The sequence below is a fragment of the Vipera berus genome, assembly GCF_964194415.1.
Source record: "Vipera berus genome assembly, chromosome: 1".
In the NCBI taxonomy this organism is placed as follows: Eukaryota; Metazoa; Chordata; class Lepidosauria; order Squamata; family Viperidae; genus Vipera; species Vipera berus.
In genome coordinates this window covers 78,972,642-78,990,218 of record NC_138202.1, presented here as the reverse complement: position 1 = coordinate 78,990,218, position 17,577 = coordinate 78,972,642, and the positions used below count along the sequence as shown (strand labels likewise).

Below are 17,577 nucleotides of genomic sequence, written 5' to 3'. Positions count from 1 at the left end.
TTCAACCTGCACTGGCTTTGGAATGGCAGGAACTGCAGAGTGGAAAAAAAAAAGAGAGAGAGAACATTCTCAGTTGAATTTGATATGATCCTCCCTGCAGGTGTCTTAGAATAGTTCTTATTCTTCAAGGATATTATCATTTTGATTAGTTTGTGCATAAAAGAAAGAAATGTTGTTGCTGCTATTACTACTGCTACTATTACTACTGCTGCAACTGCAGCCTCCTCCGCCTGAGAGTTGTCAGCAATCAAGGTGCTTTCAAAGAACAGTTGTGACAAATTCTTACTCCGAGAGCTAATAGAAAAAGTAAATGCAGCTTTTTGTTTAGCAGCTATGATACTGGCATGTTTTATTACAGAGTGTGCACTTGAAATGCAAGAAGACCATCCCCAGTATCTGTAAGTAGGGTTGAATAACTTCTTCCTGAAAACCTGGATTATTGTCCTGGACATTACTAGGCTATCTGGACCCATGGTCACACTGTATACATGGAGGCTTCTTATGTCCTTGTGTGGATTATGCTTTACGAAAAATTGAGGTATGGCAGGAAATCACAATGAGTTCACAGCACAATGTTATGTATTTGCCTTTTGTATAAGTGAAGCCAACATTTATAATCCAATGTGATATAATCAAAACCAGCCAACAAATGAATAAATAAATCATGGTTGAGCTGGATATGAGGACTAAAAAGAGTTGCAATTAAAATAGACAAAGGAGTAATTGTAACAAAAGAGGACTAGGGCAGGAAAAAAAGTTATGGTTATTTCAGTACCCATTACACAGAATCATATGCATCTAGCTTGAAGAATTGAGAAAAGAAAGGAGCATGGATTTTTACTTTTTAATCTTTTTAAGAAACCAGCATGGCTGCATAAAGAACTCTCTGATAAACTGAAAGATAAAAAGGACAAGTATAAGAAGTGGAAAGAAGGGCACATAACTAAGGCAGAATATCAGCAAATAGCCCGTGCCTGCAAAGATGAAGTGAGGGAAGCTAAGGCTCAAAATGAACTTAGGCTTGCGACCAAAGTCAAAAATAACAAAAAAAGCTTCTTTCAACATATAAGAAACAAGAAAAAAAGTTAAGGAAATGATTGGTCCATTAGTGGGGGAAAGTGGCAAGAAGGTGACAAGCAACAGGGAGAAAGCAGAACTATTTAACTCGTTTTTTGCATCTGTCTTTACACAAAGGGAAAAAATAGTCCAACCTACCAAAACCAGTGCCATAACGCAAGTTAAGATAGTCAAGAAAATGGTAAGTGAGCACCTGTCCAGCCTAGACGAGTTCAAATCACCAGGACCAGATGGATTACACCCCAAGGTTCTCAAGGAACTGGCAGACGTGATCTCAGAACCACTGAACTATATTTTTCAAAGATCCTGGAGCACTGGGGAACTACCAGAGGGCTGGAAGAGAGCTGATGTAGTTCCCATCTTCAAAAAAGGAAAAAAAAAATAGATCCAGGAAACTACAGACCTATCAGCCTGACCTCAATACCTGGGAAGATTCTGGAAAAGATAATCAAACAACAAATCAGCGAACACCTTGATGCGAACAAAGTTATCACTAAAAGCCAACATGAGTTTGTCAAAAACAGATCGTGCCAGACAAACCTTATTGCATTCTTTGACCAAGTGACAAAACTAGTGGACCAGAGGAATGCTGTAGATATAATTTACTTGGATTTCAGTAAGGCATTTGATAAAGTAGATCACAACCTACTACTTGATAAGATAGAAAAATGTGGGTTAGATAGCATCACCACCAGATGGATTCGTAGCTGGCTGACAGGCCGTACTCAGCATGTGGTCCTCAATGGAACTGCATCTACATGGAAGGAAGTGGGTAGTGGGGTGCCCCAGGGCTCTGTTCTGGGCCCAGTGCTCTTCAACATCTTCATCAACGATTTGGATGAGGGGATAGATGGGGAACTCATCAAATTTGCAGACAACACCAAGCTGGCAGGAATAGCCAATACTCCAGAAGATAGGCTTAAGATACAGGAGAATCTGGACAGACTCGAACACTGGGCACTATCTAACAAAATGAAATTCAATTGTGAAAAAAGTAAGGTTCTACATTTAGGCAGGAAAAATCAAATGCACAGGTATAGTATAGGTGGTACCTTGCTCGATAGTAGTAACTGTGAGAGGGATCTCGGAGTCCTAGTGGACAATCACTTCAATATGAGCCAGCAGTGTGCTGCAGCTGCCAAAAAAGCCAACACAGTGCTAGGCTGTATTAACAGAGGGATAGAATCAAGATCACCTGAAGTACTAATACCACTTTACAATGCCTTGGTAAGGCCACACCTGGAATACTGCATCCAGTTTTGGTCACCACGATGTAAAAAAGATGTCAAGACTCTAGAAAGGGTACAGAGAAGAGCAACAAAGATGATTGGGGGACTGGAGGCTAAGACATATAGGGAACAGTTGCTGGAATTGGGTATGTGTAGTTTAACAAAGAGAAGGGTGAGGGGTGACATGATAGCAGTGTTCCAATATCTCAAGGGCCACCACAAAGAAGAGGGAGGCAAGCTATTCTCCAAAACACCTGAAAGCAGGACAAGAAGCAACGGATGGAAACTAGTCAAGGAGAGAAGCAACCTAGAACTAAGGAGAAATTTCCTGACAGTTAGAACAATTAATCAGTGGAACAACCTGCCTCCAGAAGTGGTGAATGCTCCAACACTGGAAGTTTTTAAGAAGAGACTGGACAGCCATTTTTCTGAAATGGTATAGGGTTTCCTGCCTGAGCAGGGGGTTGGACTAGATGACCTCCAAGGTCCCTTCCAACTTCTTCTTCTTCTTCTTCTTCTTCTTCTTCTTCTTCTTCTTCTTCTTCTTCTTCTTCTTCTTCTTCTTCTTCTTCTTCTTCTTCTTCTTATTATTATTATTATTATTATTATTATTATTATTACTATTACTATTACTATTACTATTATTACTATTATTACTATTATTACTATTATTATGATTATTATTATTATGATTATGATTATTATTATTATTATTATTATTATCTTGATGAAGGTAAAGTAATTTCAGGAATTTCAGAGTAAGCTGGAAAAGATATAGGGAAAATAGAGAGGTACTTAACTTTTGATATAGATATTTTCTTCAGTATCAGGAGTTCACATATTCAATTGATTAAAAAAAATCCTAAAGATTACTGCAATGTGCTATACATAGGGCTGCCCTTGAAGAACACTTGAAAACTTCAACTGGTGCAGAATGTGGCTGCATGGGGGTACATGGTATTGGACAGATGGCTCTAATAGCACCACTGTTATGTGAGCTGTATTGGCTACCAGTGGGTTTCTGGGTGCAATATAAGGTTTTAGTTGTCCCCCTTAAAAACCTATATGGGTTGAGACTGGCCTACTGGCCTACGCAAGAGTCTCTATTCATCCAGACTGAGCATGCTGGGAATTGCATTAGCCAAACAGGGTCAGCGGGCAACAGGGAAGCACTGATAAGCTTTCTGTGCTGTAGCCCCTGACTTGTGGAATATCCTCCTTTCAGAGATTAGAATGGCCCCAACTCAGTTGGCCTTTCATAAGGCTTTAACAACTTGACTGTGTAACCAGACCTGGGGCCTAAATATATTAAGGGCCCTATTTCTTGGTTCTACTGTTAATTGATTATCTCAGCTACCAAAATTAATTTTGGGGGGAGTATTTTTATTGTGTTGAAGTATGTTATTGTTTTAGAATTGTAAACCACCTGAAGTCACTTGGTGTTCAGACGAATGGCCATAGAAATTAAAGTATTTTATATTAAACAAAATTTCAGTACAGCTTCATATTGGAAAGGGGTGTGTGTTGGAAAACAAAAGATGGAGATCAAAACAATGTACAAGAAGGTTGCAGTTTGGCCAAACGTGAGGCTGTCATAGTTCCGATAGATGAAACCAGTAAAAGAACTTCAAGGCAATAATTCTTCCTTAAAGAATGTTTTATTAGGAAACAAAGTATCAGCACTTACATAGTTGAACCCAAAACTAAGATTCCCTCCTCCCAGATACAAAGTAACAAGTTGCTGTTCCCACCCCACAAAAGCTGTCATAAATCACATTCCCCAATTTGCGCAAACCATGGGCTTTTCTCTCCGGCTCCTCAGCCCGCCAAAAGCTTATCAGACCATGTCCTGCATTTTTATAGCTAGCTAACCCTCAAGCATTTACCCCATCCCCACTTCTACATCTGAACTCTAAAAGAATAACAAAAAAGGCATGTTAAAAGCAAAAGTAAAATGGCTGCTGATTCTCAGTTGCCAGAACTGAGAATTGACTTCCATTGTCACAGCGTTGACAGAGGCATTGTTACAGTTAACAGAATCTAAAAAGTGGTTGGGTAGGAAGGACTGTTGTCTAATATCTTTATAGTAAATAAATACAATTTTTAAGGTTTGAAAGTCAATGATACCTATACAATGGAGTGTGTGAATTGTACCTGATATATTCATTTATTGATATTTTATGCCACTTTATTTCCACAAGCTTTGAGTGGTGTTTAAAAAAAGTTTTGAAACAGTCTAAGTTCTAATTATAAAAGAAGGGAAGGGGAAGGGAGGGGAGCAGTTTACAGAGCCATCCACCAAGGTCAGAGCAGATCTTAATGTTCCCCAAATGTTCTGACAGAGTAATAGTTTAACAACCCTGCAAAATGTGTGGGGAGAGTGGTTCAGAAGCACGAGGGCAAACTATTTTATAGAGGGGGAATTGAGAAGAATAATTATCTGGAAAGCTTTCCAAAAGACCTCATGCTTGAAGTTCACAGTGAGAAAGAAATGTCCATTGGGAGCTGTTGACTAAAGCTTTGGAATTTATTTACTCATGTATCTTTCCTTTCTTCTCCCTCTAGTGCACAAACAGAACAAGAACATAAGAAGGAGATAGAGAAGTTTGAAAATTCTTTTTCCCCGGGGAAGAAAAAGGAAAGATTCAAATTCTCACCAAGAGGCAGAAGGTTTGTTTGTCTAAATGAAAGAGGCATTCTTCTTTGTCTAAGGTCTTCTGACTCCTCAGCAGAAATTATATAGTTTAATCTTTGTTATCAGACCACTTTGTAGCTACAGGATAACTTTTACACTAGTCAGTTCCATCTGACTAGAATCATTTTTCAATGTTGAATATTTTGAGAGAGATAACTTAGAATGTGTGATAGCAACCATTCAGCGATGACTTAGTTTGTGTTTGTAGAGGAATCTCAGAGCATTTACTCTGTTGATTTAGAAACTTGAGTGGTCACTATTCAAAAGCTTATCAATGTTCTAATCAGGTTAGATTAGAACAGGGGTCTTCAAACTCTGCCCTTTTATGACTCATGGACTTCAACTGGCTGAGGAATTCTGGGAGTTGAAGTCCTTGAGTCATAAAAGGGCCGAGTTTGAAAACCCCTGGATTAGAACATGATGCAACAGTGCAAAAATGAAGGAAACCAGGATTTATATTCCCAAATGAGTCGGTTCTATTGAATTATTAATACTAGATCAAATGTAATTGGGCCAGTACAAAGAAAAAATCCACTCTCTGTTGACTGATATAAAAAGCAAATTGCCATGGATAAAATCTATTTATGTGGTTATTAAGAGTTGACAATGACTTCTTGTAGTCATTTCATTTGAGCTAGAGTGCGATAGACTTAATAGTTTATTGTTGTTAGCATATGGTTGTTTATGATTGTTTTTACCTTTATACCTTGTATTTAGCTCTGGGAAGTCGGGGAGGGGGGAGGGGGGAAAGGGAGGGGGAGGGTTAGGGAGGGCTAGGAAGGGTTGGGTGGGGGGTGGAGGGGAGGGATTGTTAAAGATAAAATGTATTGAAAAACTTTTCAATAAAAAAAAGTAAAAAACAAGAGTTGACAATGACTTGGTGGCCCATAATTAATCAAAAAGCAAATTGAATTGCTGGGCCATGGGGAAAAAAATCCAAGATCCTCGTAAGGCAATACTAACTATAAATATTACAAAATATCAAACAAGTTTTTAAGTTCTCCAGAACTCTTTCTTATGGTTGATAGTTTAACCTAAAAAAAGTGTGGGTGCTGGCTTTACTATTATAGGTAATCTTCGTCTTATGACTACAACTACAGCCCAAAATTTCCATTGCTAAACAAGTCAGTTGCTAAGTGAGTCGTGTTCCATTTTATGACCTTTGCAGCCACAGTAAGGGAATCACTGCAGTTAAGGGAATTTGGCTTCCCCTATTGAGTTTGCTTGTCAAAAATCAACTGGGAAAATTGCAAATGGTGATCATGTGACTTGGAGAGATTTCGACTGTTATAAATGCATGCCTGTTCCAAGTGCCTGAATTTTAATTATGTGACCATTGTCAATGTTGCAACAGTTGCAAGTGTTGAAACCAGTCATAAGTTGCTTTTTTCAGTGCCATTATAACTTCGAATGGAGCAGAGGTAACTTATTAGACTGGGTGCTTTTCATGTTTTAGAGCAGGGGTCTTCAAACTTGGACCTTTTATGATTTGTGGACTTCAACTCCCAGAATTCCTCAGCCAGCAAAACCCCTGTTTTAGAGAATGTCTCCGAATGCTGGAATAAACCACATATACATAGTTTACTCATACCTCCTAACCCAGTAGAATTGGATTTCAGTTTATGTATTGGTTATGTCCATTGCAGTTGAATGACTAACTCATTTAAATAATAATAAATCACATTTCTTAAAAAAATTGTCTGTGGGAAGGAACTAATTTAAGAATATTTAACTGTAGCTCATAATATGCTTGCAATCCAAGAACTGTCCAAATTTTCATGGAGGCATTGCTATAACACATTAGCAAAAATATCTTCAATAGAAGTATGTGGATTGCTATTTATCATGGTAATACATTTGTGAAAGCTGGATAGATTTTTGTAATGTTTTTCTCTTCTTGTCTGTTTTTTTCAAAATGGACTTTCACAATATACATACATAGGTATGTGTATGCATGAATAATTTTACATAGCCCTGAAATATGAAAACAACATTTATTAAGGACATAAAAGTATATATTATCGCCAACGTTAACAAAAATGCTAACTGAAATTATTTTAAATGAATTATTTTTAGTTTTGAAGGGAGGTATTCAAATAAGATTGTTGCATCACAGCAAAATGCACGGCTGATAAATGTAATAAATAAATAAAATTATTGATAGGTCTTGACTGGGCAATTTTTTAGAGTCACATTAATGCCTCTGAAACTTTCCTTAATTGTCTGGCAATTTTATATGAGAGGAAGCGGTCCATAAAGTAATCTTAGGGGAGAAAGCAAAATCTTTATAGCAATGTCTGGAAATATTGATTAAAAATGAGAGCCTGTTTCATAATTCAGATATAAGTAGGCTCTGCCCACAGCTTTTGATTTCGGTCAACAGATAAATGTGAATGCCTCCACATAGGGCTTGGGAGTTGCTTTAGATTAGAAATATAGAACCAAATTGGGACCTATGCAGATGATCACTAATTGTAACAATTAAACATGGTTTCCTTTTAAGCAGGATTAATACAACTTTTCTCAGTGCACTACATAATCCAGAAGCATGATCCAGAAAAATGAGATTTGGGAGTTAAAGATATAGTTCCCACATTGTGTATCTTTTCTTGTTTTTTTTTATTTTGTTAATTTCTTTGACAAACAACTATGGAGGTTTTTAAGAAAAGACTGGACAGTCACTTGTCTGGGATGGCATAGGTTCTCCTGCTTGAGTGGGGGGCTGGACTAGAACAGGGGTCCCCAACCACCGGTCTGTGGCCCAATACTGGGTCACGGCATGCCAACAACCAGTCTGTAGAAACAAGCAAAGCCGCAACCGCGGGATGTAGGCAGCACACATGCCCCCTCCAGTCTGCAGAAAAACCTCTCTCCACGGAACTGGTCCCTAGTGCCCAAAAGGTTGGGGATCTATTCATTCCATTCCATTCTATTCTATTTTGAGAGGGATTTACAACACAAGGGGAAAAAGACTCTTGTGAGTTTAGTTTCAGAAATACTTCTTTGCTAGTACAACTGTCCCCTTCATTATAAATACACATTTTGGCTGTATTCCTAATCTTGTTTGTCAGGAAACATTATTTCTAGCCACTATTAATAAAACTTCATTGTTTGGTTATTCATAGAAAAAAAACAGAGGCAAGAGAGTGAGACAAAATGTAAATTTTTAAATTTTCTTTGCACAATGGATTTTTAGTAACACAGTGTAAATGGAAAAAGAATTTCCAATAGCAATAAATCAAATATTGGAGCAACCTGAACAAACTAGACAGCAAGCATATGTTTGCAAATTTCTGATACAAAATGTTAGCTTGTGTAGGATAATTAGGTATTTTTAAGCAGAGGTACAGTATTAGATTCTTTTTTCCTTTTTTTTAAAAAAAAATTCTCAGCCTATCAGCCATGGAGTAGTGCTTTGTAATGCCCTTGCTTTCAGTTAATAAGCATTTGCCCTCATGATTTTCCTTCTATACTAGTCCCCAAATTCCTAATCATAGCCATTCTGACTGGGAATTAAGGGAGGTGTAGTCAAACACAAAAGGTTGATGCTGGATTGGAGAAGAATGCAGTTGAGAGATAACTAGAACATAAATTAAGTTACTTGAGTTACTAATACAAGCATTTGGTAATGGCATAAGCATTGAGAGAGTTGGGATAAAGAATGTTTTCCCCCAAACCTGTGGGACAAATTTCATTCATTAAAATTGTTCCTTCCGTTTTGACAGTGGAGGGTTTTTTTTAATTTATTCTTTTATGCTGCCCCTGGAAATGTTAAAAAATATCTTCTAGCAGAAACCTATTGCTATTGTGATAATGATAGCATTGTAGGGATAAGAGAGGAAATTTTTTCATCCTAAATCAGAAGAGTAGATTCAATCCTCTTACCATTTATTCTTCTGTTGTCACGTGGAGTTTTATGAACTTAATATGCTGTAAATATCTAATAGGAAGGCAGAATTTAGACCAAAATCTCATAAATAAACAAGTTAAAAAGTTGACAAAAGAATGAAGGAATGAAGGTTTGACAGTTTGTTTTCTGGTAAAGATGCCTACTTATTGTTCTTGGCCTTTTCCCCTCTATAATTCTAAGCAGACCATATAATGGGGTTTGGACTGGGTTGAGACGAAACTGAACTAATGACTGGTGAGGTGGAGCATAGTCAATGGTACATAAAGTCAAATGATTACTGTAGCAAAGTCCTAGGGAACTCCTAAGCATACTTAGCTGCTTATTTCAAATTTTAGAGGGATACACTAGATATGTATTCTTCTCCAAAGGAATTCATTTAATTTTTTAAAACTGTTTTTAACAATTTAGTATGAGTTGCATTATTTACGGTTTTGTGTTCTACCTGATTTTCTTCTACATTTCCTGATTGTGTTGTTTTTCTGGTAATATATGAAAATAAAATAAAATTTCTGCTCTTCTATTTTTGCAAGTATTTTAGCTTTGAATACTCTTAGGTTACATGTGGACAGCCAGAATTTGGCTTATTAAAATTGTCAGAGTTTAATGCAGTGCTTCAACCTATCTCTGGTCACTTCATGTCTCAAGTGTGTGTATGTGTGTGTGTGTTTGAGAGAGAGAGAGAGAGAGAGAGAGAGAGAGAGAGAGAGAGAGAGAGAGAGAGAGAGAGAGAGAGGTGGGATTAGGAATGTATTTTTGGAGTTTTGATTGAAATCAGCGGTTCACAAATTAGCTAGAATTGTTCTAACTTTGTACAATAGTGTTGTAAGTCTACTTTTGTTTGAAAGGAGTCTGATTATATTATGTATCAAAATTTCCAAGTTTTTTCTATCTTATTTCCTAGTTCTTCTATTGGTAATCATTCCTTTACCAGATCTTTTTAATGTTCTTGTTGGTTGAAGAGTTGACCCAACAGATATGACAAATGCTTAAAGTTCACACCTCCCAGCCATCATATTTTTATTTATCATTACCTCTCTCAAGGAACTCTTTTTTTAAATTTTATGTAATGCGCCATGGTTTTCTGAGAAATAATAGTATGCTTATCAAAACCCCAGTACTTTCATATGCAGAGTGTAGACCAGGATAAAAGTAACTCTGTATCACTGTGATCCTACAATATCAGCAGACTCTGTCTCATTTAGTTTCACCTCAGCTACTATGCATATAACATGACAGTGAATCTAACATTTCTTTTTGGAAAACCTGAGGTGCTGAACTTGTTTCTCCATTCTCCATTTCCTCCTGAATGCAAGGCAAGTAATGAATATAATGTTTTATATGTCAGCTAGCGGGAGTTCTGATTGATCCATGGTCTTGTCCGTCAGTTCTCAGTAAATTGAGGCAATCAGGGATGCAGATATCTATAGGCCAGCCTCATACTGGTTTTGAAGAATCAGACCATGGAAATGTAGAACAAGGTCATATAAAAGGGCAACATTTTGTGGAGTTATTTCAACTCGGACTGCTGAAATAATGTGGTACCTTAACAAGGATGCCCTAAAGTGCAGCATCTTGGCAAGCTCTTTTTGTTTTGCCAAACTGCTTTGCTTCAACAAAATATGCATTCTATAGATGTGCAGTCAGATACAGTAGACCATAGAAAACTGGCAAAGTGACTGCTTTAATGCAGTACAGTGTCTAGAAGTTGATACAATCCAACAAAGAATGCTTCATTGAAGATGCAATTAAAGCGAAGTATACTTTCCAGATGTCACTCAGTCTTGGTGCTGGGAGTGCTAAAAATGGGGAGACTGCGAGTTCTGTTCCTGCTTAAGCACAAAGCCAGGTAGATGACCTTGGGCTAGTCACTTTCTCTCAGCCCTAGGAAATAGACAATGCCAAACCATTTCTGAAAAACCTTGCCCAAAAAGAAGATCTTGATAGTTCAAACAGACCTAAAGTTGATATATTGTAGTTCAGATAACAATTGGGGGAAGGGACATAAAACTGTTTAAATATCTCTCTTATGTGTGCTAATGGTAAGAAAAACTTGCCTTCGTATGTGAATTTTTCAGTGGTAAAAGCAGACTGTATTTGGCATTTTAAGTTAGACTTATGTAAGCAATTTATGTCACCCGGATGTACCAAATGTTTCAGTGAATTCATTTCACAGTTTGAAAGCATTTGCTCCCCATATTAACTATTAGCGAGAATAAGCTTCCAAATAAATAAGACCAGCATACTGACTTCAGATCTGCTAAGCTCTTTAGCTTTCATCTGCACCAATGCTTACTTTAGGCATCAGATAGTCCATCTAAAGCTTGATGCTGATAATTTTGAATTGAAAATGCTGGGGATGCCACTGAGTTACTAATCCAAAAGGATTCCAGAAAATCTCTTATCTAAATAAACAAAATCCTACATATTAAAAAAAATTAAATAAATAGCTGCTCTTTATTTGGACAAATAAAGCTGGAGCTGGTGGCTGGCTTTGCTGGTAATGGTTTCATTTTCATTTTAGTTCTTTAAATGTATTTATAATAGGAATATCCTTCTTAAACAAAATACAAATATAAAGCACATGATAAATATTTGCTATTTTCAGATTACTTTAAGAATAACTGTAAATATCATTAAGGTCCTTGGATGGGTGAATTTTATATGTTACAATTTGTTTGTAATGTTTCTGTACTTCATTACAAATTCATGTCATTCTCACCTCTAAATTTTGAGATTAATTTCTCAGTGGTAAAGGATTAGACTAACATTGCATGGAACTTGTGACATCTTTCATTTAGAGGCTTTGCTTTTATTAACTGTGTCTCAGTGTCTGCAGACTTTGTTTTTGAATCTCCTCTGAACTTCATGGTTGCAAGGATGCATCATATGGGTATCACTTCTGTACATGTTGAATTAGAAACAGATGCTGCTTGTTTCATCATGGAAGACAGTCAAGTATGCTCGATGCAGTTTGCCAAATCTGGGCTTAGCTAGATGTAATAATGTGAAGAGAGAGAAGGAGGGAAATGTGACCAGGAGAGAATTAATGAGCTTTTTCTGTGGGGTTGCTATTATGCCCCAGTAGCCCCTTGCAACTTTCTTTTTAGACAGAGGAAGAGCATCTGGGAGAAATATAGTGGGGGGAAGGAATGAAAGGCAGAAAAGGACTCAATTCTACATTTTTTAAATGTTACCTTAGTCTACAAATTACCATCCAACTTAAGGAAATCTGATTGATTAGGTATATGACTAGGTATAAAGTTGTGTAGAAAACATCACCACTGGATGGATCTGTAGCTGGCTGGCAAACCATACCTAACGAGTAGTCCTCAATGGCACTACATCCACATGGAGAGAAGTAAGCAGTGGGGTACCACAAGGTTCCGTTTTAGGCCCAGTACTCTTCAATATCTTCATAAATGACCTAGATGAAGGAGTTGAAGGGGAACTCATCAAATTTGCAGATGACACTAAACTGACAGGAGTAGCCAACAGCCCAGAAGACAAACTCAAGATCCAAAAAGATCTTGACAAACTTGAATAATAGACCCTATCCAACAGAATGAGTTTCAATGTAGAGAAAAGCAAAGTTTTACATTTAGGGGAAAAATCAAAGGTACCAAGTACAGATTGGATGAGACCTGCTTAAAAACAGTAACTGTGAGAGGGACCTTGGAGTCCTAGTGGACGATCACTTGACTATGAGCCAGCAGTGTGTAGCAGCAGCCAGAAAAGCTAATACAATCCCTGGGTTGTATAAACAGAGGCATAGAATCAAGATCACATGAAGTATTAGTACTGCTTTATAAAATCCTAGTAAGACCACACCTGGAAGACTGCAGTCAATTTTAGTCACCGTATCACAATTTTTTTGAGAGAGAGTTTGGAAAAAATTCAGAAAAGAACAACTAAGATGATCAAAGGCCTGGACACTAAAACATATGAAGAATGGCTGCAGGACTTGGGTTTGGTTAGTCTAAGGAAAAGAAGAAATAGGGGAGACATGATAGCAGTGTTTCAATATTTGAGAGGCTGCCACATAGAAGAGGTGGTCATGTTATTCTCCAAAGGGCAGGACAAGAAACAATGGTTGGAAACTGATCAAAAAGAGAAACAACCTGGAATTAAGGAGAAACCTCCTGACAATGAGGACAATTAACCAGTGGAACAGCTTGCCTCCAGAGATCATGAGCACTGCATCACTGGAGATTTTTAAGAAGAGGCTAGACAGTCACTTGTCTGAGATGGTGTAGGTTCTCCTGTTTGAGCAGGGGGCTGGACTAGAAGAGCTCCAGATTCTATTCTATTCTATTCTATTCTATTCTATTCTATTCTATTCTATTCTATTCTATTCTATTCTATTCTATTCTATTCTATTCTATTCTATTCTATTCTATTCTATTCTATTCTACTCTACTCTACTCTACTCTACTCTACTCTACTCTACTCTACTCTACTCTACTCTACTCTACTCTACTCTACTCTACTCTATTCTATTCTATTCTATTCTATTCACACTTGTCCCATCCAGAGTTCTAAAAATACCCTGACCCAATTCATGTCTTTCTCAAGTTGGTCATTCCAACATTGAAGGGCTAAAAGAAGGTGTAAGCTCAGGAATAGAGCTTAGTGTGCAGTAATTCATCCCTTGTCTAAAGATACTTGCTTCTTGAGTTTCATTTCTTTGGAAATGTTTCAAAAGAATGTCTATTTAGACATTTGGAGAGTGAGGGAATTGAATAGTTTAGTAGCTAAGCGAAGGTTGAAACTGGATATTATGTTTAATTTCTACATAACTAATTCTGCTACTCATTGTCAAAGCAGGTGGTGGCATCTAGTTGCCTTGGTAGACCCCCCCCCAAATCCTTTGCAGAATTGGCTTTGGATGTTACTTAAGAGGGGAGACCATTAGAATTTCTCAGGACCACATGCTAGATGGAAAGAGCATATTAACAAAAACAAAACATATCTATGCAGTTATCAGAGCTACTTCACCTATATTCAACCACAATCTGATTAAAATAGCACTTTCTAATTAGTTCTTCATCAAGTATTGTGCCTTTTAATGTAGAACAAAGGGTAGAATAATAGCATTCTTCATTTATTTACTGCCTAACTTGTGATTCACATTATATGCATTACAAAAATAAAACATCAGTTACAGGTGTTAATTTCAAAAGTAGTCCAGGTCCATCATCATCTCCTCCTCCCCTCCAGAATTAAATTATTTTCACTGCTTTGTGGAATGCAAACAAGGTGGGAGTTGGGGAACCAATTTTTTGCCTAACTGGATAATGTATCTGTATGCATTCCAGGTCTGCATTATCAGGGAAGTCATGCAATTGATGTTTGATCAATTCATGTGACTGCTATTATTAAAGTCTGTCATCTTTTCTCATGATATTTGATCAATGTATCTGAAAGCATAAGAAGTGAAGAAAAATGCTTATAAATTATATAACTAGCTGAAGATCAGTACTATCTCAGTGATATTTTTCATACATTTTTCTTGCAATAATATGCTGCAATATTAATACTTTCTAATGTTGTATACTCTAGCTTTCATTTGTATTAGTAGTTTATGACTTTTTCTGCCTTTATAAAAAGAAAGTCTGGCAAGGCTATTAATGTTCTTTTCATAGTGTTTTATTAATTCATTTGTATTAAAATCACACCATTATACAACTAAAAGTATAGTACTCTTTCTGTGAACTAACATATATCATGGTCTGCCTTTTCTTTCACTTGATGGCTGCATCTATTTTCTGTGTTTCTTATAAAATATTGGGTGTATATGATGAATATAACTATGGGATTGTAGTTTCAATGGAGCTTGATGATATCTATTTGTCACTCAGCAATGTAAATCAGCCGACGTGCCATTTATTTAAATATTTTTCCCAAAGTCGTCTGCTAAGTTTCATCTTACAGAATTTTCCGTCTTCTCTGTATTTTGCGAACCTACTAAAATAATTTTGATCCTTATCAGAAGCATTTACTTATGATTGTATTATTAATTATTCTTTTTTGAAAAACAAAACTCATATGGATGAAATGTGGTTTTCTACCAGATTTTGGTGGCACAACCCTGGGGGAACCTGTGTGTGTGTGTGTGTGTGTGTGTGTGTGTGTCACAAGTGTTATATATGAACATATATATATGTTCAACATAGTGTGATTAAAGGGAAAAAATGGCTCACTGGCATGTTTTGATTCATGATCTCGGGCTCTGAATTCCAGTTTCCAGACTTTGCAAATATTGAAGCCAACTTGTACTATAAGACTTGATTTAAATTTTTGATGTCACCCTTAACAGATAAAGCAATCCACAGAAACCTCTTTCATGCTGTTTTATAAACATACAGTACATATCCTTCATACCGTGCTCTATTCACTAACTGGGTTAAGCACTATTATGCAAAGCCCTGAAGCAAGTAAGAAATAGTAAGCCAAAGAAATTAAAGGCATGTGATATAAAAAGATCATATACTGTAGCTATACACATATCAATACCCTTCACCACAGTTCTCTGTACCTTTATATCTTCTTTTACTTTCTGATCAATACTTAGCCATTCACTAAGATTCTGCTTATTGTGATCCATCATTTATTGCTCTTACTGCATTCAACAACTTTTAACTTCATATTTGAATAAGCCCTTCTGTAATTCAAAGCTATTCATGTACCACATTCATTCTTTTGACCAGTAAACAATACAATTTCTTTCTTGTGCTATATTCATCTGCTTCTCAAGAATCGGCACTCTCCTACCTTCAAAAAGCCTAATTGCAGTTCCCATATTTTTCTCACTGTCACTTCTACCGGTAGTAGTCTTTTAATAAGAATTCTGTCCAACACTTTTCCAGCACGCTTAACAAGTTAATCCCATTGTACTTGTTACATTCATTCTTGTTTTGTACAGCAGAACAATAATGGCATTATTCAAACAATCAGGTGCAGATAGGGTTTTCACACACATGTTAAACAAACTGCATGGTGAGCAAATCAATTTATTATTTTTTTTAGCACTTTATAGTTATACCTTCTTCACCTGCAGCTTTATTATGCTTTAACTTACTGCATTTATTGCTTCCCATTATTTTTTTCTTTTCTTCTGTGTCCATGATTTTTTTTTCTTCCCAAGAACCACTGTCGACACTACCCTCTGCCCCTCCAAAAGGCATTTTACTGAACATTATGAAAGATGTAAAGCATTTTATTGGATGGCTCCAGCTCCAAAATTGCTAGACTTTTTTTTTTCTGGCTTCCACAACAGATCGTGATCCATAATACTCCCATTTAGGTTTTAGGAAACAGTAGTACATTCTTTAGAAAAATGTATCACACTACATCCTATTCAGCGGAAAGGCTTTTGGTGGATGAACATCACCATCTGAGAAACAAATAACCTCATTGATAGTGATGTCCTAGTTATAGAATGCTTTATACACAAAGATTGCCTAGACTTCATTTGTAAGTAGATCCTTTTGGGCAACTTCACTAAGCCTCGGCTTCAAATTTCTGTGATATAGGTAGTTCTTTGCAGGAAAATGTTTAATCCTGGCAGATTCAATACAACTGCATGTTACATATACAACTGTTGATAATCACCTTTAACACCCTTTATCAGGGCTTTTTTTCTCATAGAACACCCAGAACGGAGTTCCGGCACCTTTTTTGGATGGAACCTTGTAGGGTAGGCAAGGTGGGTTGTATGACATATGTGAGTTCCAGCACCTTTTTCTTTTACAAAAAAGCACTGCCCTTTATGATATGGATCCAGGCTACTTGAGGGATCATCTTATCCCACTGGGATTGGCCCACCATACTTGTGCCAGCAGAGGAAGCGGGCCCATCAGCCTGACTATTCCAGCTGGTGAGAAGGGTCTTCTCTGCCATTGCATCTGCCCTGTGGAACATCTTGGGCCCTGATGTGAGGCTGACCCCTCCTGACCTTCTAGAAGAGCCTAAAGACCTGGCTCTGACAGTTAGCTTGGGGCTCCAATGGGGGAGTATCACAGTGGAGAGAGTTGATAGATTAACACCAGATCTCACCTCCCTCCTCCATTTTGCTCCTGCCCTCCCCATCTTTTATTTGGGCCATAATCTTTTGGATTTTGTATTAACTTACAGTGTTTATTATTTTAATTTATCTAATTTTATTTTTATTATTGTAAGCTGCCCAGAATTACCTTGAGATAACCTTGAGGTAAAATAGGGAGCTTATTTTATTAATAAATAAATGTATTTTTCCCTCTGATGTATGAAAACTTGCAGGATGAGAATTAAGCAAAATTGGAAGAACTGGAATGTAGTTGCTTCATAAACTCTAGATCAGGGGTCCCCAGCCCCCAGTCCGTGGACTGGCACTGGTCCATGGCATGTTAGAAACCAGTCTGCACAAACAAGCAAAGTCCCATCTGCAGGATGCAGACAGCACATGAAACCATGCCCCTTCCAGTCCATGGAAAAACCTCTCTCCACGGAACCAGTCCCTGATAGCCAAAGGGTTGGGGACCCCTGCTCTAGATTGTCTGCAACACCTTGTTTATCATCTGAAGTGTTTATTTCTCTGAATATCTACCCTGACTGATTTTCTTTAATAAAGAGTTCAGTTGAAATTGTTCAGTTGTCATATTTGTGAATTTCAGGTGACAAATTATTTT

General features: G+C 37.1%; 1 protein-coding gene across 4 annotated transcripts in view; it reads left to right on the top strand.

The window, feature by feature from the left end:
- TSPAN18 (tetraspanin 18) overlaps positions 1-17,577 on the top strand; it is a 198,954-nt gene that overhangs the window by 36,650 nt on the left and 144,727 nt on the right. For all 4 annotated transcript variants that reach the window (XM_081324717.1, XM_081324715.1, XM_081324716.1 and 1 more), the window contains one exon: positions 4,872-4,976. The gene's annotated coding sequence lies outside the window, so the exon portion shown is untranslated. The remainder of the gene's footprint in view (positions 1-4,871; positions 4,977-17,577) is intronic.